At 44.4% G+C, this 25,711-nt stretch overlaps 1 protein-coding gene across 1 annotated transcript in view; it reads left to right on the top strand.

The window, feature by feature from the left end:
- LOC126527880 (uncharacterized) overlaps window positions 1–19,016 on the top strand; it is a 156,457-nt gene extending 137,441 nt beyond the window's left edge. The window contains exons 14-18 of the mRNA XM_072284575.1: window positions 1,927–1,945; window positions 2,690–2,722; window positions 10,780–10,868; window positions 15,720–15,807; window positions 18,883–19,016. The gene's annotated coding sequence lies outside the window, so the exon portion shown is untranslated. The remainder of the gene's footprint in view (window positions 1–1,926; window positions 1,946–2,689; window positions 2,723–10,779; window positions 10,869–15,719; window positions 15,808–18,882) is intronic.
- Window positions 19,017–25,711: the final 6,695 nt, after the last annotated feature.

The raw sequence follows: 25,711 nt of genomic DNA, 5'->3' as shown, positions 1-25,711 counted from the left end.
AGCTATATATAAGGGTTGGTTATATTCCGCACATTTCTCTATCAGCTGACTGATAGTGTGAATATGGTCTATTGTTGGGTAGCGTTTACGGAATCCTGCCTGGTCATTTGGTTGACAGAAGTCTAAGGTGTTCCTGATTCATTTAGATTGAAGATTTTTTTTTTAAATTTTGCTGCTCTAGTGTGTATACGCAGAAAATTAATGACCAAAGCGTGCAAAGCTGCAATGCACCTGAATCATGGGTACAACAAAGATCAGCGCCAGGGGGGATTATCAACTTCTCGATCTAGTTGCAAACGTGGCTCAATATTCCGCTGCGTTAATCGCGACAGGTGCGCTGTCATGTATGTGGGAAGAGCCTAGCAGACGAAACTTGCTGCTTCGCGGTCTCAGAAGGCACTGACCGGCCGGCCAGTGACGCTCGCGCGGTGTTGCAGAAGAATGGGCCGACTGTACACGCTACGCAATGCTTTAGGGAGGAATTCAGTTATAGGCGTTAATACATCATATAACTTTTAAAGTAACTTTCTTAAAGCTCATTTGCAAAATTTTACGGGTATTGTTATTGCGTGAATCACCACTGTTCCCAGCGTTTTGCAAACTCGCCATCGGTGAAAGACAACATTCCGATCCACAAAACTTACTCTCTATTGATGCATCACCACGCTATTGCTTACGCTCAATATATTGTTACTCAGAAACCCTCCAAGTTATAAAATACCTTATTAAAAATATTTATTGATTAAAAAAGTAATTATTATTATATTTCGTTTTACGCTACGTGGTCGAGAGATGCTCAAATTGGCGGACTATATGCAGGGGCGTAGTAAAAGAACCAGAGCTTCGGTTCCGTGTCTTTTGATGCCTGGTGAGATAGTTGATACCGTCATATGAAAAGCTTAGAAATTCACTGTGCAAGTTGAGTGGCTGATGTGTTGTTTTTTTGACAGTGGTTTCACGGTGTTGAACCCGGCCGCGGACGCCGCATTATTTGAATTTGAATTTATTTACTTACTTGCTGAAAATCAATCTTCTCAAAAATATGCAGTCTCCGCCAGCAGAGGTATTCATCGCATAGCTTGCAGGCTTCATCATTCGCCCCTTACCGCACGTTGTGACCACTTCTCGCCATTCGGAAGTGTTTTTGTTTTTGTTGTTACATCTAAGCTTGTTTATATTTACTTTTTAAACACACATTTGCTTTTTCAAAGTGTTTATGCTCTTATATATGTTATAGGCGGTGCATGAAGACACTCAAGAAAGTTGTTCTTCTGCCAGGTAATGGTTGAGGCGCGAGCTTCGTGCAGTGAACAAGCTGTGCATCCTTCCGTGCTTTATGAATTCCGGGCACCACTGTTTCTTGAATATTCCATTCACATCAAATGGAGAATGCCATCTGCAATTTTTAGAGCACGCGTTTTGTTCAGATTAAAATATTGCTGGCGCCCATAGACCGTATGCTCAACGCGGCATCTCAAGTGAATTTGTTTCGCGCTGCTTCTTGGCTCGAACTAGGAACGCGTAATAAGCGTTGGATCGTAACATCGGGAAGAGAAGTTCCACTGGATTCGCAGTAGCACGGGGTTGGGGAATAGGGCGGCTCTCGAACAGACAAGTTGACGAAGGACGCGTATGGCACGGACTGGGGGGAGAGAGAGGGCTGGTGGTACTACACTGGTTTAGCGGGGGGGGGGGGGGAGTGACCGCCACTGCCGTTGCAACGCCCCCCCCCCTGAATCCCCCAATGAATCTCACAGGCACCAAGTTATGCCTGTGACTTCGTAAGTCGTTCACATAAGAATATGTGCCATCGTATCCGACACTTCCGAAATGTCGGTTACGATGGCGCAGGTACCCACACGTTTTGAAATCCGTATGTTCCAATACCAAACTACGTCGCTAAACTGCCTCGTATTCCTTTTTCAGAATCTCGATGAGCCGGCAGGTAAGAAGCAGGTTCCGTACTTTGGGGTCTTGATTCGGTGTGTCATCTGTTTCGCGCTCCCCATATTAAACATTGTTTAATAAATAAACACTAGAACAATATATCTATTCACTGCACTCATCGGCTTAGCCAACATTAGGTTTTGAAACAAATGAAAGAACGTATAGCGCCTGAATCTTCTCAACTTTATTTTTACATGTAGCAAATTTTTCGTCATAGAATTGCAGTGGAGCCCAAATGTTCGCTTGGCAGTCCCATATTGCAGGCCATTTCAGTGAAGGTATATATGTACTTACACTGTGATGGGCAAACCCGCTTGTTCATTTTTGTAAAACTGGGCCCTACACATGCAAAATGTTGACAGTGAAAAAATTGTAAATAATTTGCAGTTACAGTGGCTGAGCATTCACTGTAGTTGTAGCGACATGTTTCTCTTGTATGGTGCCTTGTGTGCAGATATGCTGCAGTAGATACAAGCCATAAGAAATGATTCCTTAATATTCGACAGCCTCAGCTTGCTCTTCCCGAAAGAAGTGGAGCCCCTTCAAGACTGACGACCTCAATCGCGTGGCCTTGACATTTTTCAAAAGAAACAGCGCGAAACAGACTACGGACTTAGATTGAGATATTTAGCGGTGACTTGAGTGTTTTACGGCAATGACGAAATTGTACACGCACGAGAAAAGTGTTTATATTTTCGCTGTACCATCATAATTTTTCGTGTCTTCTTTCTTGTCCGTGCAGCCTAAGCAAAGAGCAAGGACGGCCCTGCCACTGGTAAGAGCATTTACTAATAAAAAAAACTAATTGTTTGAGTATTGTTTTTCAGCTGCGGTGAATGTGCTGCTAATATGGAAGTCAACACCGCACTTAGCGCGAGCCGGCGTATGTCGCAATTCGCTCTGTAAGCGTGTTCGGATTCAGAATTGGCTGCGTAAGCATGATCAGAGTCTGCGCACGTGGCCACTGCCGCGCGCTATGCGTCATCATTTGACGTTCGCCGCAAGCGCGTGTTTATCGAGGAAGCCGACTATATAACCGCTTGCCAGAGAATAGGCGTGCGTATTCAACGTAGAAGACAGTGACACTACCGATACAGAGAGCTGTGTTTATGGCTGTACAGAAATCGCCAGTGCCCAACAATGATCCTGCATAACATATGGTATATATCATTGATAAGCAATTCGCATAACTACACAGGACACAGACATAGCATAACCATAAGCTAACCAAAGCATATCCATAAGTTAAACCGTAAGCACGACCATAGGCTAAATCATAAAGCGTAACCATAAGCTCACACGCACTCTTCCGCATAGGTTTCACTGCCCCCACCGAGGTGAGACGCTCTTCGTAAAACTGTGCCTTGCGTCTTGATAGGCGAGTGGGACGGGGCCGTGAAATACATTCCCTCGGGAATTCCCCCGCTCTCGACAGACCGGGTCGGTGGTGGCGAGTTCACTAACAAAGCCTGGTTCGCCGACCTCGTCTCAGCATTCCGGCGACGAAAAGTTGCTGACTCGGCGCATTGTCCTCCTCACACAGTCGGTCACCGCAGCAGACATCGTGGCCCCAAGAGGCTGCGGAACGACGCCTAGTCGTTCCGCAAGAGGCTGCGGAACGACGCCTAGAACGACGCCTAGAAGCACCGCCCGTTCCTAGAAAACCCCAACCCTGCTGCTGCACCTGGCTGAGAAAACATTGCATGTCGGCACCTCGTCAGGCTGTTCCTAACACCGTCCACACTAACGCGCCGACGGTGCTGCCACTTATGGCCCGATCTCGTGTCGAATGAGCTAACAGTATTCCTGTATGGTCTAAATTTAGAATTGACGTCATATAGTACTTATACCGGATTTCTTCAGAGCAGGGTTAGTGCAAGATTCAGTTCTTAACGATGTAAAAATTACGAAAACAGTGATAAACCCATGAGAGAAACCGCCACCGGGCAATATCGCTTGAGCTAGACTTTAGCTCAAAAAAATTGTTAGAAGCAATACACATATTTGCTATTTGTGTCGATGTAGGCAATAACGCTTTATCGTATTGTCCATGCACGAGATCATACCCGGACATTTTCTGTGCGCATGCGTATATAAATGGGAGATTTTTGCAGACTAGAAAAATGTTGATACTGCCAAATCACAAGGCTTCTGCGTCATTAAGAACACAGGAAGGTTTTGTGGGTTTGGCCGGTCGCGTGGCTGACGTATCAGTCGATGTGAGGAAGACAGCACACGAGAAGACCGGCCAGGCACTGATTTGGAACGGTCGTTTGTATCAGAGGACAATCGCTTACCGACAGCCGCCATTAGCGCAGGGAACGCAGAACTAGCCACAGCGTGTTTGCCCTCAAAGCAGTCAGGGGCTGTTGCACCTCAGGGCGATCCCTCCGTTAGCAACCAGTTTGTTGCATTTGTAGGCGATCCCACTGCAAGTGACCTGTCTCTCGAAGCTTACTGTCTCTCGAAGCTCGAAGATTACTTATTGGGTAGCGTAGCGTTGTCGGCGGGCTGCAGGCATCCGGTAGATCATGGCGACCGAGCAAGGGCGAGACGACGTTTTGCTAATGCGAAACTTGCACTGTTTATTCAAAGGTAATTGAAAGAAAATAAGAAGAGAATGAATTATCAAGTATGAAGTACATGGTATGACGTATATTTCGGAGCCCCTTAAATAGGCTCTCTGCAATTGTGTGGGCGGCATCTTGCTTTCGTCGATGACACGTGACAGGCACAGGCAGGAGGCCCCTCCTCCTGCAATACCAGGCACGGGAAGGAGGAGTCGATCCTGTTTTCGACGAATCCGGCGAGTAGGTAGAGTGAATGACCTCTCCGGCGCTCGTGGGCTCCGGCCAAGAGAAGCTGAGGGAGACGAGGTAGCACCCATGGTGCCACAGCAAGAGAAGGTGAGGGGGACGAGGTATGGCCCTTGGCGTCCGGCCATACCTAACAGACTCTCCGGCGGGGGAAGAAGATCCCGACGTGTAGGGGCCAGCAGCCGCTGTACGAGGGATCGGCGTTTCGGTTCAGGGTTCTCCGTAGAGGACACGAACCCTTCGTTCGTAGCAGGTAGATTCCGGGGAGTGGTCATCCGTCCTCGTGGCGCTCTTGTGACATTTCTCCCTAGTCCGGTCTGGTGAAGTTGGTTTTGCAAGCAGGTCTTGCCATTTTTCGTCTCTTGCGTGGGCAAGCAATCACCACAGAACAGCGCCGGACCCACAACCACAAAGTAGCGAGCACAAGGCCACTCTCCCTCAAGACACACCCGGCTTTTAACAAAAAAAAAAAAAAAAAAAAAAAAAAAACCCGCTACCCCATTCCCATTTCCTACGCGCGTCCTCCCCTTAGCAGTAAAATCAGCCATTTCTTGAAAGCGTTAGGACGTGGTTATTAAAATCAGCTAACAATCGGCTTCACTTCGGAAACATATGAATGCATGAAACAAATAAAAAAAAAGCCACGGAAACCCGGATGAGCATGAGGCTTTCGATACTCTAGGGGCAACGACTTAAACCGTCGGCATTGCCGTTAAGCTGACTCCTCTTGTAGCGATATAGCAAGCTAGCTTCTGCACCGCCCAACTACACGAACCGCAAGTTTCCAACATATCGCAGTGGCGTACTTATCGCACGTATTGGTGCCACTGAACACTCTGGCCATCTTCACAAGTACGTAATCACAAGCGCGCTAGCCTTGTGGTCACTATTCAGAACGCGTACTTGCGTTGTAGGCAAACTTTTCATTACGCCTACTCACGTTTCTTCTTTTAGTCCCTACAGGACACGTAGCTTAAACGAGCAACTAAACTTGCGCAACTTACGCACTCCGCAGAGCCCCAAACCAATCGCGTCTGCTAATAACTCGTTCTACGCACGCTCACTAAAGAAGTCAGAATACGGCTGTCCTCAACACACACGAGCAACCCAGTCATAATTCTGCTTCTTTCCGTCCACACAGGACAGACGCTAAAGGAACTAAAAAGGCTTCTCGGTGCAAATCATGCACCCACCGAAAAATTACGCGGTTAACCTTAGACAATAAAAAACGCCTAAAAAGAAGGTTAACTAAAACGCACACGCATTACCATAGGCCTCTCAACGATAACCTTGACACTCAGGTTAATTACACACAAAAATTGAAAGCCCATCTGCTTATTAATGAACACCTCGCGATACATGTTTACAAAAAACCGCGTCTTTGAAATCTCGAGCTGATCTAACCAAAGACAGAGCTCATACCTTACATATTGAAAGAAACTCTAGTCTCAAATCGCAAAAATTTCCAAATGCTCAAAAATAAAACAAAACACTTCCTTTCTACGGAAGCTCTCTTGGTCTCCCGTTTCAAACGTTTTTGACTGACTAATACTTTGAGCCGTACTCGAGGGGATCGCGGACCGAAAGCTACTCTGGCTACGGAGGAACAACAAAAGGGCTGACTCACTATCAGCTCCCCCAAGACGTTAGAGTCCCCTGCCAATTTGCGTCCTCGCGCCTCGCTTTCAGCATGTCCTCGATTGACCGCGTCGCTACTTCCCCACCTGGTTTCGTCTTGCCACCTTGCGCTTCCTTGTACTGCACGCTGAGCTTTGAAAAGAACGACGGAATGACGAGGAATTTAACTGCCCCGTGCCCTTTTTCCGCGTCCGTGCAGAACATGCTTCTCGGTCCCCTTTTGACCGGTGGCTCGAACGTGTTTGATGCGTCGACATTGTCCATGACGATCGCAGCTTTCTTTTCGCCGCGCCGTGCCTTTTCGCGCCCGTCGCCGTCTTTGGCTTCGCTAATTTAGCCCCCGCATTCCGATCCTTACGGCGCTTCTTTCTGCGGCGCTTTCTCTTTGAATTATCCTTCCTGTTGCCTTCTGGCTTCTCGTGCTGGCCGTTACACATCTCATCGGCCCGGATCGGTCTCTTGCCGTCACAGTCTGAGTGATTATCATTTAAATCGACTCTATCTTTGCCTCGACTGGCGGACAGCTCAACCGACTGTGGCACAATGCAACAGGCTTTACCCGAGCTATGCAACTCGCACGCTTGCGAACTGCCCTCTACTGCATTGCCCAGCTCACGCTGTGCATCGACACACAGCCCGTTGGTCTCGAACGCTGTCTCACACGCATAGTCCGAATGATTCCTAATTAAATCATCCGACCGAGCAAGGGCGAGACGACGTTTTGCTAATGCGAAACTTGCACTGTTTATTCAAAGGTAATCGAAAGAAAATAAGAAGAGAATGAATTATCAAGTATGAAGTACATGGTATGAAGTATATTTCGGAGCCCCTTAAATAGGCTCTCTACAAGCGTGTGGGCGGGATCTTGCTTTCGTCGATGACACGTGACAGGCACAGGGAGAAGGCCCCTCCTCCTGCAATACCAGGCACGGGAAGGAGAAGTCGATCCTCTTTTCGACGAATCCGGCGAGTAGGTCGGGTGACTGACCACTCCGGCGCTCGTGGGCTCCGGCCAAGAGAAGGTAAGGGGGACGAGGTAGCACCCATGGTGCCACAGGAAGAGAACGTGAGGGGGACGAGGTATGGCCCTTGGCGTCCGGCCATACCTAACAGGGCCAACACAAAGACCTCCAAAACTTTGCTAGAGGCAGCCCTGAGCCATTCGTTGTTTCGCAATCATATCGGTGCTGAGATGTGGGGCAGAGACTTGGAGACTGACAAAGAAGCTTGATAACTAGTTAAGGGCCGCACAAAGAGCGATGGAACGAAGAATGCTCGGCATAACTTTAGGAGACCGAAAGATAGCGGTTTCGATCAGAGAGTAAATGGGTATAGACGATATTCTAGTAGAATTATAATAGAATAATAGAATATCAGGTCATGTTGTGCTCAGATTAGATAACCGTTGGACCATTAGGGTGACATAATTGGTACCAAGAGAAGGAAAGCGCAGTGCAGCACGGCAGAAGACTATGCGGTGCGACGAAATGGGGAAATTTGCGTGTGCTACTTGGAATCGCTTGGCGCAGGACACGGGTAATTGGAAATCGCAGGGAGAGGCTTTTGTCCTGCAGTGAACATAAAATATGATGATGATGATGATGATGATGAAGCATGCTGCAGCGAGTGCATGATTACATTGCTCAAGATTTTGCCCAGAAACATTGCAAGAGCGCGCAAACTCAAAGCCCGCAAGGCGAAATGCAGGACGATTATTCCTATAGGACGCCAGAGGGTGCACGTGTGGTGAGAGTGAACAAAATACTGATACTTGAGAAGATACAAGTGCCAGATTGAAACAAGGGAAGTTTGATGCAAAAAGTGATGAACTTGGCCCGAAGAACAGTTCCTAAGCTCTGGCCCACGCAGCAGCTCTTCGTCCATCGCTTTTGAGCACTGAAAGATTTCAAGCGAGCCGACAGAAGTGTGCATCATACAGCCATAAGCCAGTGTGTACTGCTGTGTCCTTATGGAGGAGCAGCGTTTAACCCACCACAGCCAAGTGCACTCGTTATAGAGGGTGTCCCTGATAACGTCAGCCTACAGGCGTTTAAAAATCTTGTACAACATGGGGGCTATCAGACTTGTTCGATCGTCAGTCCTCTCTTTCCACCAAGGTAGGTTTCGTATACTAATGACATGAGAAAATAAAATATGCTGTTGTTGCTGTCTTTTTTCTTCTTTTTTTTAACCAAGTTGCCTCGTATCTGAACGCTATTACTTCCCCAAGATTATCCCGTGAATGCAGTCATCTTCAGCGCGCAATTTCATGAGCAATTGTTTTTCTTCGCGCGAAATGAGAGAAGTGTCAAGTGAGTATGTACCAGGGCGTCACGACAACGTGATTTCAAGAAACTAAACGTGTCCATTGCCTGACACGGTAACCGTCTAAACTTTGCGCAGAAATTGACAGCCGCGCGGGCAAATCAGCTCCCAATACCCGGGAACAAACGCTAAGGTGACATTCACACCCGCGACTGACATAGGGTCCACAAGCGACTGCGACTAGCGACCAAAGAACTACTCAAAGCGACCGATGTTCACACCGGCAAACGCGAACTGCCCACCGCCGCACCGATATACGAGTATATCCTGATTGCTGCCTTTCACGTCGGCTCGCGCAGTCACGGACTGACAAAAGTGGTGTCAGTCGTGTTCTAGAACACTGTGCCGCAGTAACTTTGTGACTCCTATCACTTCAGCCGCAAAGTCAAGGAATCGGTCAGCTAGCATCTAATGAACTGTGTCCGTTTCCGGCAAATCGACCTCGAGAGACTGGCGTGACCGCCGGTGTGAATGTGTAGCCATGGTCGGCTTAACATTTCCGGGCGGTTTCAAAGGATACGTAGTTTCACCTACGATTACGTGAACCAATTATTACTCGGCAGTATCAGCACCTACAAGTTATTAGTCTCTATAAGGTGGTTGTATATATCTCCGGACCTGTTATTCTAAGCCACATCAGCGAACTGACCCGCATAGCGTGTTCCTACTGCTGCGAGTATTACGTATATGTATTCACTAATTCGTGTAATGTCCTCTAAGACACCCTGCTTGGTCAAAATGTGCATTTCACACGAGTTTCCACAACTCTTGAATTGTTGCATATCGTCATACCTTGAGCCTAGTCTCCCGCATTTCACCGAGTGCTGAAAAAAAAAAAAACTTTGCCTGCATGCAGTTTGCTTAGTCGAAGCTCTAAGTTTATCTAGATTCTAATCCCCCCCCCCCCAGCGCTCCCCGCCAACGGGCTAAGAATCAGATCTATGGATTCGCTTCAATAGCACCAAGTTTGCGATTTACTCGCATTGCTTCCATTGAGAAAAGCGCCCAGCGTCAATTATATCCATGGGTTCATTAATTTTGATGACGCTGGTTAACACAGCGAACTCTTCGTGCTTTTAGCTTTCGGCGACTATGGTAACACGTTCTACAGCATACACCTCATTCTTAACACCTGATTGTTACTATCGTTGTTGTAGAAATGAGTTTATTGCGCAGATAGCGCAATTCTATTTCTTAAGCTAGATTATTCAGGAGTGGAAGTTCGGGATGGCAGAAATCACTATGAGCAACGGAATAAATATTGAAAATGCATGAATTAAAGTTCCAACTGATTATCGTTGAAATACTGAAAGCCACAAGTTGTGGCTGCAGAACAAGCAAGGCGCACCCACTTCAAGGAATTTTGGTGATGTCGCCATTTCAGTGCTCTTCATGCGAGAAAATAAAATGAGTTGGAATAATTTTGGTGCTTCAGTGCAAGATAATCCATTTTTACGCCAAGCAGAGGAGGGACCCATGAAAACTTGATGGCCCGTATCCCTAAACCGGTGCCATCATCACAATTTCTTTTTTTGTCAACATACCTCGGGCAATTGCCATCTACAACTTGTAATTGCAGTATTTACAATAATGAAACTTGTAAAAAATTTCATTACGAAATTTCGGTAATTCGTAGCATGCGGATTTTATTTCGTGAAAGTTATGTTTGCTTCTTCTGTACTCTTCAGGGCTTAAAATATGGCTATTTACAACAAGCGTTCGGCCTAGAAAAAAGAGCGCTGTATATTGTGAAGACTGTTAGCTGCCATATGGTATGTAGTGTGATGTGTGCACACTATATAGATCCGGGAACTCTTGGAATACGCTGCAAAAGGAATACTTACTTGCAACCAAAAACATTCACTCCATACTTACTGTTGATAAATTCCCGGCACGTTGCAAAGAATACTCTAAACTGCACACTCAATAGGTATCTGACGTTTGTATTACACAGTATGCTCAGGCTATGCTGGCTTTTTCTAAGAGTCAGCCGACTAATATTTACGGTTGTCAGCAGGTTGTAGATCATTCTTCCTCCGTCTTTATTTTCAAGGTTTGTGCGGCTTGGTGCATGGACAGCTTGCGCCATTGTCCTTGCCATCGCTCTGGCTGTCACCCTCAGGACACCGGCACCACGACCCGGTAAGTACGCGCAATTACGCAACGTCGTAAGTTGCATAAGTAACGCAGGACTGCTGCTGATAACGGCGCTATAAATAAACCGAACACTCTGCTGCGCGTGTTGAACGCTGATAATTTTTTATTTGCTCACATCGGGTTGCCCCACTGTTCTCCATATGCGTCATCATACTGAACTTATGATGCATATTGTCTTGCGACAACCGGCCGACATGCCAGCAGAGTGAGGGCGAGACGTGAAGAATGAAGGCCGGTATTCAGTGATTGCCCACACAAAAGCAACTTGAACGAGGGCGTTGCTCTAAAGATTGCATGCGATTGCTGACTTCGTTGACTTTCCCTTGCGCCACTAAACAACACACAATCATTCATTAAAGGTCTAATATTGTAATCGTGTCAATCACCGATCATGGCACGGTTTCGCGAAATCACCTTCGGCGATTTTGTTCTGTTAAATGTTTTTGTTTCCCTTCTTTGTTGGCATTCTTGTTTAATGCATAAGGCCACATTTACATACGCTCGATATACTGTCAAGCAGACCTGTATGTTATCAAAGCCCTTGAATTGAAAGATCTGGCTTTTTGCAATTTTTGAGATAACGGCAGCACGAAAACAGTTTCACAACGGAGGCATTCCATTCATAGGCTGCCTCAAACTTTCATTCCATTTTAAATATCAAATACCTCGAACTACCTCATTAGACATCTTGTAAATTATTTCGAATACCTGCTATGTATTACGTTGTTGGAATATTATCTGATGAATTTGAAAAGTCGACAAGGGCGATCGTGGTCACTCAAGGATCTGACCAGTCCCTCGTAAAAGTATGTTCAATAAAAAAAAATTCTTCTACGCAAAAACTTACTCCATAGGGATGCATGAATCTGCATTCAGTTGAACACCAAAGCTGGTTCCCGACAGCACGTCTCTGGTAATGACGCCGCTTGGCCGTCAGTTGAAAAAAGCTGTCTGATATCTTTATGTTTATATGACTGAAATGTAATCGAGAGATCGAATACCAAGTGCTTATGACGTGAGGGCTCGAACTGAAGCCTCACGAAATTCTCAACTTGATATCTTTCTGATAAACTAAAGCGTCGTTTTACCATTTAAATAATTTTAGCCCAAGTAAGAAATATCACAGTGTGGATGTGTATGATAAGGTTGCTTCTTCTCAACTGCCTTGAGCAGCTGATGTACCGATTAGCTTACTTAAAATTCCACCTGCAATGTTTCCCTGGCCATCCGTTTGCAACTGTTTCGTTGTAGTTGCAACGCTATGCGTTAGGGAGGAATTTCGTTTTCTATATTGAGCACTAATAGATCATATACCTATCAAGTGCCAGTTTAGCTGCTTTTATTGGAGCATCAGTCTTTTATTACGGTATTTAAAAGTACTTTTACAAAATTTTTAATTAAAGTCATAATTTATCGTGTCAGTCACTGACCTTGCCAACGTTTTGCAAGATGACCATCGGTGAAAGAACCTCTTGATCCAAACAATGTACTCTGTATCGCCACCTACTGATCTTACACCTCCTGACGAGCGACGGTTTAACTTCGAGTAATTGTACCTCCCATGCCATACCTAGCTCGCTGAGATTACACTACTGCTCCAACTGCTCTAAGGCTCCTAGCGACAAGCATGCCGCTGAGATATGCCTCTCTGAATACAACCGGGCAGGCTAAATTTAGCTCCGACTGCAAGATCCGTGGCGGGACGACGGCGCCTTCTCCACACTTGGCGCATGCATGATCGAGTAATCATTTCCTTCCTCCACAAAACGATAATAAAGTGCATTACGTTGGTTCGCACTACTGGAATCGCACATGCATAACGTAAGATCCAGCTGGTGGCTGTTCTACGTTGTGTTCTCTGTATTTGGAGCGGGGCTGCCGCGATCAGTAGTGGACGCGACATGGGATCCCTCCGTCTTTCAGGCCGAGCTTCTTCCCGCCACTTCTGCTTCCTTCTCAAGCAATTTCATGTTGAACGCGGGTGCAGCAAATTCGAGAAAGCTTAAATTTTATGCAAACAAATCGCGCACTTCTAGGCTCTAACTCCTCTTTCCCACATGCTTAATATACGCATTTATATTCACTATACCGAGGTGAGCTCACTCAAATGCGACCACTACCATTTTATTCAATAAACGTACTGCCGCACAACGCCTGTCCGAACGCCGAACTAAGACCGAGCCCAATCTGCCTCCCATTGCGCCAAACAGCGCTATCTGTGCACTCGACATGTGCATGATCGAGTACTGACTTCCTTTCTCTACACAGCGGTGATAAAAGAGGGCGCGGGGGGTTTGTAAAGATGCTAAAATATCGCACTAAAACAGCTTTCCTTTATGCGATTGATTTTTTGGCATCCCGTTTGAAGCTTGTCGGTGACAGTCACCCAGCCTGCCGGATGCAATCAATTATGCTATAATTGTTTATCTAGTATTTAGCATACATCTCCTTAATCACTTTTGTTTCCTGTAATATCTACTGTGTAACTCTACCTGTGACTGTAAGAGATCCGGTCGGATCAATCTCTCCCCAGCTTTTTTTCTTTCACCAATACTCTAAACGTCTCTTGCTTATCTCGACTGCTCACCGGTTGATATTTCCGTCCACTTCAAAGCCATGCACTTCGGGAAGGTGTAGGTTACCAACTGTTCTCATTGGGTGAATTCCTTAGCATTCTTTTAGGATGTTCTGAGTTGTCCCCCAATTTTTCCTGCAGCATACACATGCCTCGTCTTCTTCCGATTATTAGCTCAATTATGTTTTCATAAGCAGAGTTGGCGTCAAATAGCGAGGCACTCTCCTTGAAATTATTTCAGACTTTTCCTTATTTTTCTTCTCATTCTTGTAAATCTCCATGGTCAATTTTGTTTCCATTCTTTGCGTCTCTCTTTCTTTCTCGCACTTTCTTTCTGATGGTTCCTAATTCTCTGTTTACAGTTTCAATTAACCTGCACCTGACTGCAAAAATTCTTCATCCCCCATTGTGCATCACCGTATTTCAAGTACTGATACTCTTACACTTTAGCCGCCCATTTGTTTTCATCCGTTTTCTGTAGTCTTTCTTCAAAACTAATTTTGCTCTGTGCTTCTGTGCCTTCAAAAGCGACCCAGCCCTTGTCACCCTGCATTGCCTCATTCGTGCTTTCACCCTGGGCTACCAAAGCCAGCCCGCCTACTCATCTTTGGTTAACTTCAACTTCCGACAAGATATCCCACTTTAAACATGCAATTGCATTTGCGAATGTTTGCGTTAGCACCATTACTAATTTCCAGATTCCACGCACCACCTCGAGCTTATCGCTACTTCTAAGTGCTTTGTGTTTCATTAGTGCTGTATTCCGCTTCTACTTTATTTCCACATTATATTGGTGGGTCCTTGAGTAAGTCTTTCCTTGGTTTATGCATACGCCGAAGTACATATATTGTTTGACTATGGCGATGACTTTCTGCTGAATTGACACCGCGTAATTACTCGCCTTAATTAAAGCTCGTAAACTCCGATTTCTGTTTGCTAAACTTCAAGACTAGATTTGTCGCTGCGTTACCACCGATATCCGCAAGTGTTTGTAAATCTCTTGCATATTCCGCTATTAGAACTACGTCCTCTGCTATATCAGTCCAGGGAGCTCCTGTTGCACCATTTGTGCAAAATGCATGAATGATAAATCAAACCATAATTCGCTGTTTTCCCGCCGTCCTTCTATGTCATTGACACGATGCGTTGCATCGTACCATTGCAGAGCCTAGTTGTTCTTGTTTGAGTCAAAGCTCTAACAGATTGCAATTTATGCCGTAAATGTTTCGATTTGGTGTAACTTTGTTTGAAATCTTCTTTGCTTATTTAAGCCCTGCAGCAATACATTCATTCAATGATCTTTTTTGGTTATGTAAGAATTGATTTAGAAACCACTATCCCATAAAATGTCGCGTCTGATTCATTCTTGTTCTCCAGTTTATTTGTACATGTAACCATTTTTTATCGTACACCAGTGTGGTGGAGGGCCAATGGCCTGCTGTGCAAGCTCTTCATTTCAACTAAATTCAAGGTGTTGCATTTATCGAGCAATGTTTCCCAAACGTACATTTTTAAGGCGTTGCTATTAGTTATGTCAATGTGGGAAAAATGTTTGTGTGTAAAGTGTGGGGAGATGGCCACGTGGAAACGATATGCGTATGTATGCAGTGCAAATGACGGTTGTTCTCCGCACCACCGCCAGTTACACTTCGCTCCTCGAACGGGCATGAAATATATCGATTCAGCTGCCGAACAAAACCTTGCAATGCTGATAACGCGGTTTTAAACCAGGAATACCAGATCTCAAAGAAGTAGGACGTTGTGTTAAAACATTTTTTATCGCATTTATCTGTAAACCGTCTAAACCTCTAAACTGTCCCATGACTTCTTTTAGAACATCAATTTTTAAAACGACAGTGGCCTTATGCACGATTTCAATTGAACGAAATTTAACTGCAGCACCGAGGGAATACCGAGACAATAATGAAAATTTCGGTGGGCACAGATGGCCAAACGCTTTCATCACAAGCGGCTGCTTTCAAATGCACCTTACAAAATAACGCGTGTAATTTCAGTTTACCGGAAAATTTTCTGGAAGAACGATGCGGTTCTTGATCTAAAACGTTGACCTTTATTACGCGCTTGGAGCACTCATTAGGCTATTTATGGATTCGTTTGTTTGAAATCCTGTGCTTCCAGAACCAACAAGCAGCCGCTGGATATGGAATTCACGGGAGTGTGAATAAGGCATCTTCAGGCGCAATTTTCCCAGCAATGTGTTATCGCATTTGCTTATTTGAGTTGTGGAAATGCTTATGCAGGAATATTTGGGCTGGCCTGCATTATCGACGTGCATCTTCTGCGGGCTTTCTTTGCTGGTCCAGAAATTAGTTATCTACGTCAAATGTGGTAAGTGTATGAGCCGTGGCTCTCAAGATCTGAACAACTAACCTAACAAACACACACAACGTTTGTTTTTTCAAGACGTTGCTTCGATGAACAATATAACTGCGGCAAACTCGCAAACGTTGCCACAACCACGAAAGAAGTGATGAAACAGTGATGAGGGATGAAAGAGTGAAAGAAGTGATGAGGCCGTAGCCTCGATATCAACGAAATGTCGCTGTTTTCGTGAGTTAGCGCATGCAACAATGTCTGAAGGGAAACAGACACACAAGGAAAACAAAACCCGTAGGAAAACAAGCGAGAAAAGGGGGGGGGGAGGGGGGTCTAACTTTCGACTGATTGTTCTGAGACACCTGGGACAGCTTTTATAAAATGTAAAGAAAAAAGAACAACAAATAGATACAGGTGCACCTGAGCCATCCTGCGTGGAGGCCTAGTGGACAGGAGGGCGCGAAACTGGGCGCGCCCAACGCGGAGGCCGAAGCGGCTTCTGCCCGGGTAATCGTCTCATCTTCAGCAGTAGCTGTATGTACCGTCTGTCTGTCAACGACTGACGTGAGAAAAAAAGGCCATAGTAGTAGGCATTTCTGCGCCGCAAGTTAAGAAGTGCGCGTTCACCACTACGAAAACTAGCTTACATAACTATTGTACGGCCACAAATTGAGTACGCCTCTTGTATATGGTCTCCTCGTCAAAATTACCTCATCGAACTCCTGGAGAGCATCCAGAATAGCGCGAGCCGCTTCATTTCAAAAAATTATAGTGATATTGCCCTTCCATTATTACTTCATAGATTCGCTCACACAGTTGGCCTAACTGGAAAAAGCATCCTCGACGTCACAACGGCTGAACAATCAGTTCAGCTACACCAGAATTTATGGCAACACACACGTTTTTAATTTTTCAGCTTTGCCCCGTGCGGTCCGTTTATGGAATGCTCTACCAGATAACGTCGCTTGCCAATCTAAACACAGTGCATTTCACAATCTGCTAACCGATCAATACACCGTTTAACCCGTCTAAACACGTCTTGCCTTTTTTTTAAATTTTCCTGCATTTTTTCTACAAGTTAAAGACTTTCAGTGGCCCCAATTTTTTTTTACAATACTTACTACTGTATAACATGCAAAAACATTTAGAATGTTATTATGCTATTATGTTATTGTTTACCGTTTATTGTTATTGCTCTACATATTGTATTTGCTACTGTATTAATTTTCCATGTTGTGTGCATACTCCTTTCATTATACTGATGTTTATATTTTTCCGATTCCATACTAATGTTACCGTATTTCCCCCCTTACACTATGCCTTCTAGAAGGCCTGTAAGTTATATGTAAATAAAATAAAATATCCTGGTTATCTTTTGCAATGTAGGAAGGGCCTCGTGAGTGTGACTCCAATTTAAATGAAATAGTTTTGAATGATCTTTGCAGGGCGAACCTAGAGCTGTCATGCGTCTCTCTCTGTAGATTGCACGACATAGGCAGCCCACGCAAACCTAGGCCAAACATTGCTCATTTTCAGGGCTACAATGATAAACAAGTAGTTCTTAAGAAAGTGCGTAAACCAAAACGTGCAAAAATATCTATTCAGCACAATTACTCTCTGGATACGCTGCATAACTACTTAATATAACTATTAAGTACCAGATTAGCTATAATATTATAGCACCATTGTTTTATAACATTTCTGAAAGTACTTTTAAACAATTGTGAATGTGGTATGTGGTTATCGTGTCAAACACCGACCTTGCCAACGTTGTGCGAAATCGCCATCTGGGAAAGCCACATGTTTGATACAGATAAATTTACTGTGTTAATGCATAAGCACACAGTTAATTAGGTTTAATAAATTGTTACGTAGAAGATCTGTACTTTATTGATTCTTTCAAGGCGAAATTCTTGCTTCTTGCTACTGTGAGGTCAGGAGAGCACAATTTTACAAGGAATGCCTCCAAGGGTCAGTTTATTATACGTGGGTTGTTCAATAAATACTAAGTCTGGTGCTGTGACATCTTAATTCGTGAAAATTGTTCATTAGCAATTTCATCCCTTGCTATATGCCCGCCGTTAAGTGAAATGCACACGTCCCATCGTTTCTACAAAGCCTAGATAACATGAGGGAAGACTTCTTTTGACACCTACTTGAATATCGCTTCCAACGTGCGAACTACCCTGGTTCCATGTTTTGTTCATGTTAAAAGCAATTTCCCTTTTTTCACCGTTCGTCAAAGCATCGCCATTACATCCTGGCCCGTTTTACAGTCTATATGCGGCACACTGCAGCATGTACCTCACAAAAAGGGGCATGGCTTTGGCATGGAACCAGGGGTCGCTCGCACATTGGAGGAGATATTTAAGTAGGTGTCAAAAATGGCTTCGGTCATGTTATCTAGGCTTGGCAGAAACGTTGGGACGTGTGCATTTCACTTGAGAGGAAGTATAAAGCAAGATATTAAAGTGCCGATGAATAATTTTGAGGAATTAAGATTTGAAAGCACCAGCCTCGGCCTTTATTGAACTCTTGTAAATATCAATTATCTCGAATTACTGCATTTGCGTATTTTATTATTTTGATTACTTGCATTGCATTGCTGAGATAGCTGAGTAATCGCAAAAGTCGTTCACTTTTATCGCGGTGTGTAAAGAATCTGGCTTGTTTCTTGTAATAGACATTTCAATAAAGATATGCCATCCACACAAAGAAAAAAACTTTCTCTAGAGGAATATATACTGCACTTTCAGTTATAGTGAAAGTGTGGTTACGGAGAGCCCGTGTTTGGTAACTACGTCTGTTGATATAGAAACTTGACTATCCTTGGCACTCAGTTGATGAAAGTTGCGTGGGGATTTTTATGTTTACATCACTGAAACGCAATCGGGAGATCGTCTTCCAGGAGCTTCTCATGTGCGGGATGATATCAGAAGCCTCACGTTTGCCAGAAAGTGATATTTAGCCGATGAAATCAAGCGTTAATATATTATTGCAGTAAAAGTGGTCCGGTCAGAAATATATCAGTGCGTATGTGAATGAACTGCTTGCTTCTTATCAATTTCTTTGCGTTCCTTTTTTCAGACGGTGGCACCAAAAGTAAGCAGATGTGCTGATTGGCCAACTTATTCCATCTGCAGTGCTTCCGTTTCCATCTGTCCCCAAGTGTTGCGCTGTACAGCCGGCCGATTCCTTAGCATATTAAAGTGTAAAGTTGACCGAGTTGGTACCCATTCATAATGGTAACAGCGCGAGCCAAACGACGACGGAGGGAAAGGACACAGGACGAGCGCTGACTCACAGCTAACTTTACTGAAACACACGCACGAAGGAATATAAGCGAAACAGGCGATCACATGGCTCAGCGAGGAACGCACATCCAGGCTACGTGGATACATGGCATCTGTTACCGTATCGAGCTACCTAGGTAAATTAATTCCTGCTGCGAAAGAGCGATCAGAGGCTGGCTAGTGCACCACGTGCCCTTTCCCTCAATGTGGACTGCTTCCACGACTAAACAGGTGGGTAAATCAGCAAACAAAATTATCTCTGAGCAGAGGCTTACACTGACAATGTCGGCAATGGGCAGGCACATGCGCATAATCATTCTCGTCCAAGGACAATTTATGCTCCATAAGTCTTACGTTGATGCACCGGCCAGTTCGGCCTACGTGCACTCGCCCACACTTGAGCGGGAAAGATTACACCACATTGATAGTGCAGCCTACATACCTATTAACATGGTTCACTTTGCACCTTACATTAGAATTACCTTATGCTCCACTTGCTCGCCTTTCAACCGACAGACAAATAGAAGTCAATTTTCCAGGAACGCCTCACCCGCGTTCACGAAGTGAAACGTCACTAAGTTTTTTTTAGAGTGTGCTGGCTCTAATGCGCATGCGCAGAAAAGTAATCACCCACATGTGGAAAGTTGCAATGCACATGTATCATGGGGACAAAGAGCTGCGCCAGGGGGCATTATCAACTTTTCGATCTAGTTTCATTCGTGGCGCAAGCTTCCGCGGAGTTAATCACCACAGGGGCGCTGTCAGGCGCGTGGGAATAGCCTAGAAGAGGAAACGTGCGCTTCGCGCCGTCAGAAGGCACTGACCAGCCAGCCAGTGACGCTCGCGCGGTACTGCTAAAGAATCGGTCGACTGTACATGCTACGCAGTACTTTAGGGAGGAATCCGGTTATATGCGTTAATGCGTCATATAAGATTTAAATTACATTTTTGAAAGTATATTTACAAAATTGTACGGGTGTTGTGATTGGGTCAATCACCGATGCTGCCGCCGTTTTCCAAAGTCGCCAATCGGTGAAAGACAACGTTCCAATCCACAAAAACTTGCTCTGTGTTAATGCATCAGCGCGCAATTACTTGCGCTCAATATATTGTTACGCAGAAAACCTGCACGTTATGAAAGACTTTCATTAGTTTATTTCGTTTTACGCCACGTAGTTGAGAGATGCTCAAATTGGCGGACAACATGAATGGGCGTAGTAAAAAAAAAAAGGGGGGGGGGAGCTTCGGCCCCGTCTCTTTCGCTGCGCTTCCACAAAAAGTCGTCCCCTGGTATTGATCATTGACCGGGTTTGTATTAAGGAGCACTTAATGGGTGAAGTGCCCGCATGTTCGAAAGTGTGTGATCTACAAAAAGGGCTAGAACAACATTGCGGAAGCTTTGTTTGATGCCTCTTGAGATGGCTTATATCTTTACATGAAAAGCTTAGAAATGCAGTGTGCAAGCTGAGTGGCTAATGGCTTGTTTGTTGACAGTGGTTTTACGGTGCTGAATCCAGCCGCAGTTATCGCATTCGCATGACGGTGAAACTTTGTAGGTAAAAGTAGTGGCAGATCAGTCAATGTCGTTGTAGCGAACGTTTTAAAAAAGTTGTTCCGCTTTTCAAACCGTTGACAGCAGGGACATCTTTTATTCGATTACTCATCACAAGAAAGACCCATGTTTCTCTGGACTTCGGTGTAGATATGCTGCAGTAGATACAAACCATAAGAAATGATTCCTTTATATTCGGCAGCGTCAGCTTGCTCTGCCAGAAAGTAGAGCCCCTTCAAGACAGATGACTTCAACTGTGTGGTCTCCACATCTTTGAAACTACGATTTGACTACGATTTAGACATTTAGCGACGATTTAAGCGTTTTACGGTAATGACAAAATTGTATACGCACGAGGAAAGTGACTATAATTTGCTGCACCATGACGTTTGTTTCGTGTCTTCTTCCTTCTTGTCCGTGCAGCTCAACCACCAACCCGAGAAGCCCAGCCTCAGGTAAGAGCATTTACTCATAAAAAACTAATTGTTTGAATTTTATTCTGTTGCGGTGAATGCGCTGCTAATATTTTCTGAGGAGGCGCACTTTTTTTGAATTCGGGTCAGTCAGATGGCTTTCTTGGTTTAAAGCTTGAGAGGTTTTGTTTGGACTAATGTCTGTAAATTCTAATTCGCGCTTATATAATTATTCATCTGGGCTGGGTATATTTCAATAATTTTGAATATAATTGTAACGCCCTCTTTGTGCCGGCTCAAAAAATTTCACCGTTGTGTACTATAACTTAAGAGCATGTTAACCTTTTTAAGTATTCTCGTTTTTGGCGCATTCTTGCTTCACATTGTTGGAAAACAGACAAATGTCAATATTAGTCTGGCTGTCTAAACTTGTCTTTATTTACTTACTTGCTCAACAGTAATCGTCTGACAAATATCCTCAGTCTGCGCCAGCACGGGTTTTCATCACATAACATGCAGGCTTCATCATTTGCTTCTTACCGCACGTGGTAACCACTTCTCGCCACTTCGAAATTTTTATTGTTGTTGTTTCTTCCAATGTTCCTTTTTGTATGCTTAAATGTGCATGTCAAGAAACCACATTCACCTTGTTAAAGTGTTTATGCTCTGATATATCTTATAGGCTGTGAAGAAGACACTCAAGAAAGTTGTTCAGCTGCCAGCTAAGGGTTGAGGAACTAGGTCGTGCAGTAAACAAGCGGTACATCCTTCCGTGTCTTTATGAATTCCGGGCACCACTGTTCCTTGAATATTGCATTTACATCAAATGGAGAATGTCAACTGCAAGTTTTACATCACGTGTTTTGTTCAGATTAAGATATTGCTGGTGACCATAGACCATATGCTCCACGCGGCACCTCGCAATGGATTTCTTTCGCGCTGCTCCTTGGCTCGAACTACGATCGCGTAGTGAACGTTGGATCGTAACATTGGGAAAGGTAGTTCCACTGGACTCATAGTAGCAAAGTTGTTGGGGAATAGGGTGGCTCTCGGACAGACAAGTTGACGAAGGATGCGTATGACATGGACTGGGGGGACTGGTAGGGCTACACTGGTGTAGGGGGGGGGGGCACCGACCGCCATTGTCAGAGCCCTCCCCCCCTGAATCCCCCACTCAATGTGATAGGCACCAAGTTATTGCTGTGACTTCGTAAGTCGTCCAAATAAGGACATGTGACATCGTATCTGACACTTACGAAGTGTTTATTACTAGATGCTAACTAAAGATGGCCTGTAAATCCGCAGGTAATAATTTACCTGCAATGTTTTGCAAATGTCTCTGAGTGTTTTTGGTACGCTATTCGTGGCAGAGAACTCGTGTACCGTTGCAGTCCACTTCATCTTTGTCTGAGCCACAAGTGTTGAAATAGGCTTATGCCAATAAAAAACTACTTCCCTAAACTGCCTCGTGTTCCTTTTTCAGAATCTCGAGGAACCCGCCCGTAAGAAGCTGGTTGCATAATTTGGGGTCTTCTTTTTGCAATAAATGTTTTGATTTGGTGTATCGTTATTTGTTTCGGGCTCCGCATATTAACCATTTTCGTTTAATAATTAAACACTGGAACAAATCAGTTCACTGCACTCGTCGGATTAGCCAACATTCGGTTTTGTAACAAATGACAACATATAGCGCCTGAATCTTGCTCTCCAATTAATTTTTACATGTTGCAAATTTTTCGACATTGAATTGCAGTGGAGCCCAAATTTCGCTTTGCAGTCCCTTATTTCAGGCCAATTCAGGGGAGATGTGTGTGTACTCTCTGTGTGATGGCCAAATCCGCTTGTTCGCCTTTGTAAAACTGGGCCCTACACCGGCAACTTCTTGACGGTGAATAAAATTGAAAATATTTTGTAGGTAAAAGTAGTGGCAGATCAGTCAATGTCGTTGTAGCGAACGTTTTAAAAAAGTTGTTCCGCTTTTCAAACCGTTGACAGCAGGGACATCTTTTATTCGATTACTCATCACAAGAAAGACCCATGTTTCTCTGGACTTCGGTGTAGATATGCTGCAGTAGGTACAAACCATAAGAAATGATTCCTTTATATTCGGCAGCGTCAGCTTGCTCTGCCAGAAAGTAGAGCCCCTTCAAGACAGATGACTTCAACTGTGTGGTCTCCACATCTTTGAAACTACGATTTGACTACGATTTAGACATTTAGCGACGATTTAAGCGTTTTACGGTAATGACAAAATTGTATACGCACGAGGAAAGTGACTATAATTTGCTGCACCATGACGTTTGTTTCGTGTCTTCTTCCTTCTTGTCCGTGCAGCTCAACCACCAACCCGAGAAGCCCAGCCTCAGGTAAGAGCATTTACTCATAAAAAACTAATTGTTTGAATTTTATTCTGTTGCGGTGAATGCGCTGCTAATATTTTCTGAGGAGGCGCACTTTTTTTGAATTCGGGTCAGTCAGATGGCTTTCTTGGTTTAAAGCTTGAGAGGTTTTGTTTGGACTAATGTCTGTAAATTCTAATTCGCGCTTATATAATTATTCATCTGGGCTGGGTATATTTCAATAATTTTGAATATAATTGTAACGCCCTCTTTGTGCCGGCTCAAAAAATTTCACCGTTGTGTACTATAACTTAAGAGCATGTTAACCTTTTTAAGTATTCTCGTTTTTGGCGCATTCTTGCTTCACATTGTTGGAAAACAGACAAATGTCAATATTAGTCTGGCTGTCTAAACTTGTCTTTATTTACTTACTTGCTCAACAGTAATCGTCTGACAAATATCCTCAGTCTGCGCCAGCACGGGTTTTCATCACATAACATGCAGGCTTCATCATTTGCTTCTTACCGCACGTGGTAACCACTTCTCGCCACTTCGAAATTTTTATTGTTGTTGTTTCTTCCAATGTTCCTTTTTGTATGCTTAAATGTGCATGTCAAGAAACCACATTCACCTTGTTAAAGTGTTTATGCTCTGATATATCTTATAGGCTGTGAAGAAGACACTCAAGAAAGTTGTTCAGCTGCCAGCTAAGGGTTGAGGAACTAGGTCGTGCAGTAAACAAGCGGTACATCCTTCCGTGTCTTTATGAATTCCGGGCACCACTGTTCCTTGAATATTGCATTTACATCAAATGGAGAATGTCAACTGCAAGTTTTACATCACGTGTTTTGTTCAGATTAAGATATTGCTGGTGACCATAGACCATATGCTCCACGCGGCACCTCGCAATGGATTTCTTTCGCGCTGCTCCTTGGCTCGAACTACGATCGCGTAGTGAACGTTGGATCGTAACATTGGGAAAGGTAGTTCCACTGGACTCATAGTAGCAAAGTTGTTGGGGAATAGGGTGGCTCTCGGACAGACAAGTTGACGAAGGATGCGTATGACATGGACTGGGGGGACTGGTAGGGCTACACTGGTGTAGGGGGGGGGGGGGCACCGACCGCCATTGTCAGAGCCCTCCCCCCCCTGAATCCCCCACTCAATGTGATAGGCACCAAGTTATTGCTGTGACTTCGTAAGTCGTCCAAATAAGGACATGTGACATCGTATCTGACACTTACGAAGTGTTTATTACTAGATGCTAACTAAAGATGGCCTGTAAATCCGCAGGTAATAATTTACCTGCAATGTTTTGCAAATGTCTCTGAGTGTTTTTGGTACGCTATTCGTGGCAGAGAACTCGTGTACCGTTGCAGTCCACTTCATCTTTGTCTGAGCCACAAGTGTTGAAATAGGCTTATGCCAATAAAAAACTACTTCCCTAAACTGCCTCGTGTTCCTTTTTCAGAATCTCGAGGAACCCGCCCGTAAGAAGCTGGTTGCATAATTTGGGGTCTTCTTTTTGCAATAAATGTTTTGATTTGGTGTATCGTTATTTGTTTCGGGCTCCGCATATTAACCATTTTCGTTTAATAATTAAACACTGGAACAAATCAGTTCACTGCACTCGTCGGATTAGCCAACATTCGGTTTTGTAACAAATGACAACATATAGCGCCTGAATCTTGCTCTCCAATTAATTTTTACATGTTGCAAATTTTTCGACATTGAATTGCAGTGGAGCCCAAATTTCGCTTTGCAGTCCCTTATTTCAGGCCAATTCAGGGGAGATGTGTGTGTACTCTCTGTGTGATGGCCAAATCCGCTTGTTCGCCTTTGTAAAACTGGGCCCTACACCGGCAACTTCTTGACGGTGAATAAAATTGAAAATATTTTGTAGGTAAAAGTAGTGGCAGATCAGTCAATGTCGTTGTAGCGAACGTTTTAAAAAAGTTGTTCCGCTTTTCAAACCGTTGACAGCAGGGACATCTTTTATTCGATTACTCATCACAAGAAAGACCCATGTTTCTCTGGACTTCGGTGTAGATATGCTGCAGTAGGTACAAACCATAAGAAATGATTCCTTTATATTCGGCAGCGTCAGCTTGCTCTGCCAGAAAGTAGAGCCCCTTCAAGACAGATGACTTCAACTGTGTGGTCTCCACATCTTTGAAACTACGATTTGACTACGATTTAGACATTTAGCGACGATTTAAGCGTTTTACGGTAATGACAAAATTGTATACGCACGAGGAAAGTGACTATAATTTGCTGCACCATGACGTTTGTTTCGTGTCTTCTTCCTTCTTGTCCGTG

This window comes from Dermacentor andersoni, chromosome 9 (assembly GCF_023375885.2).
Source record: "Dermacentor andersoni chromosome 9, qqDerAnde1_hic_scaffold, whole genome shotgun sequence".
Classification (NCBI taxonomy): domain Eukaryota; kingdom Metazoa; phylum Arthropoda; class Arachnida; order Ixodida; family Ixodidae; genus Dermacentor; species Dermacentor andersoni.
Note: the sequence above shows the minus strand (reverse complement) of the source record. Positions and strands in the feature narration are given on the sequence as shown.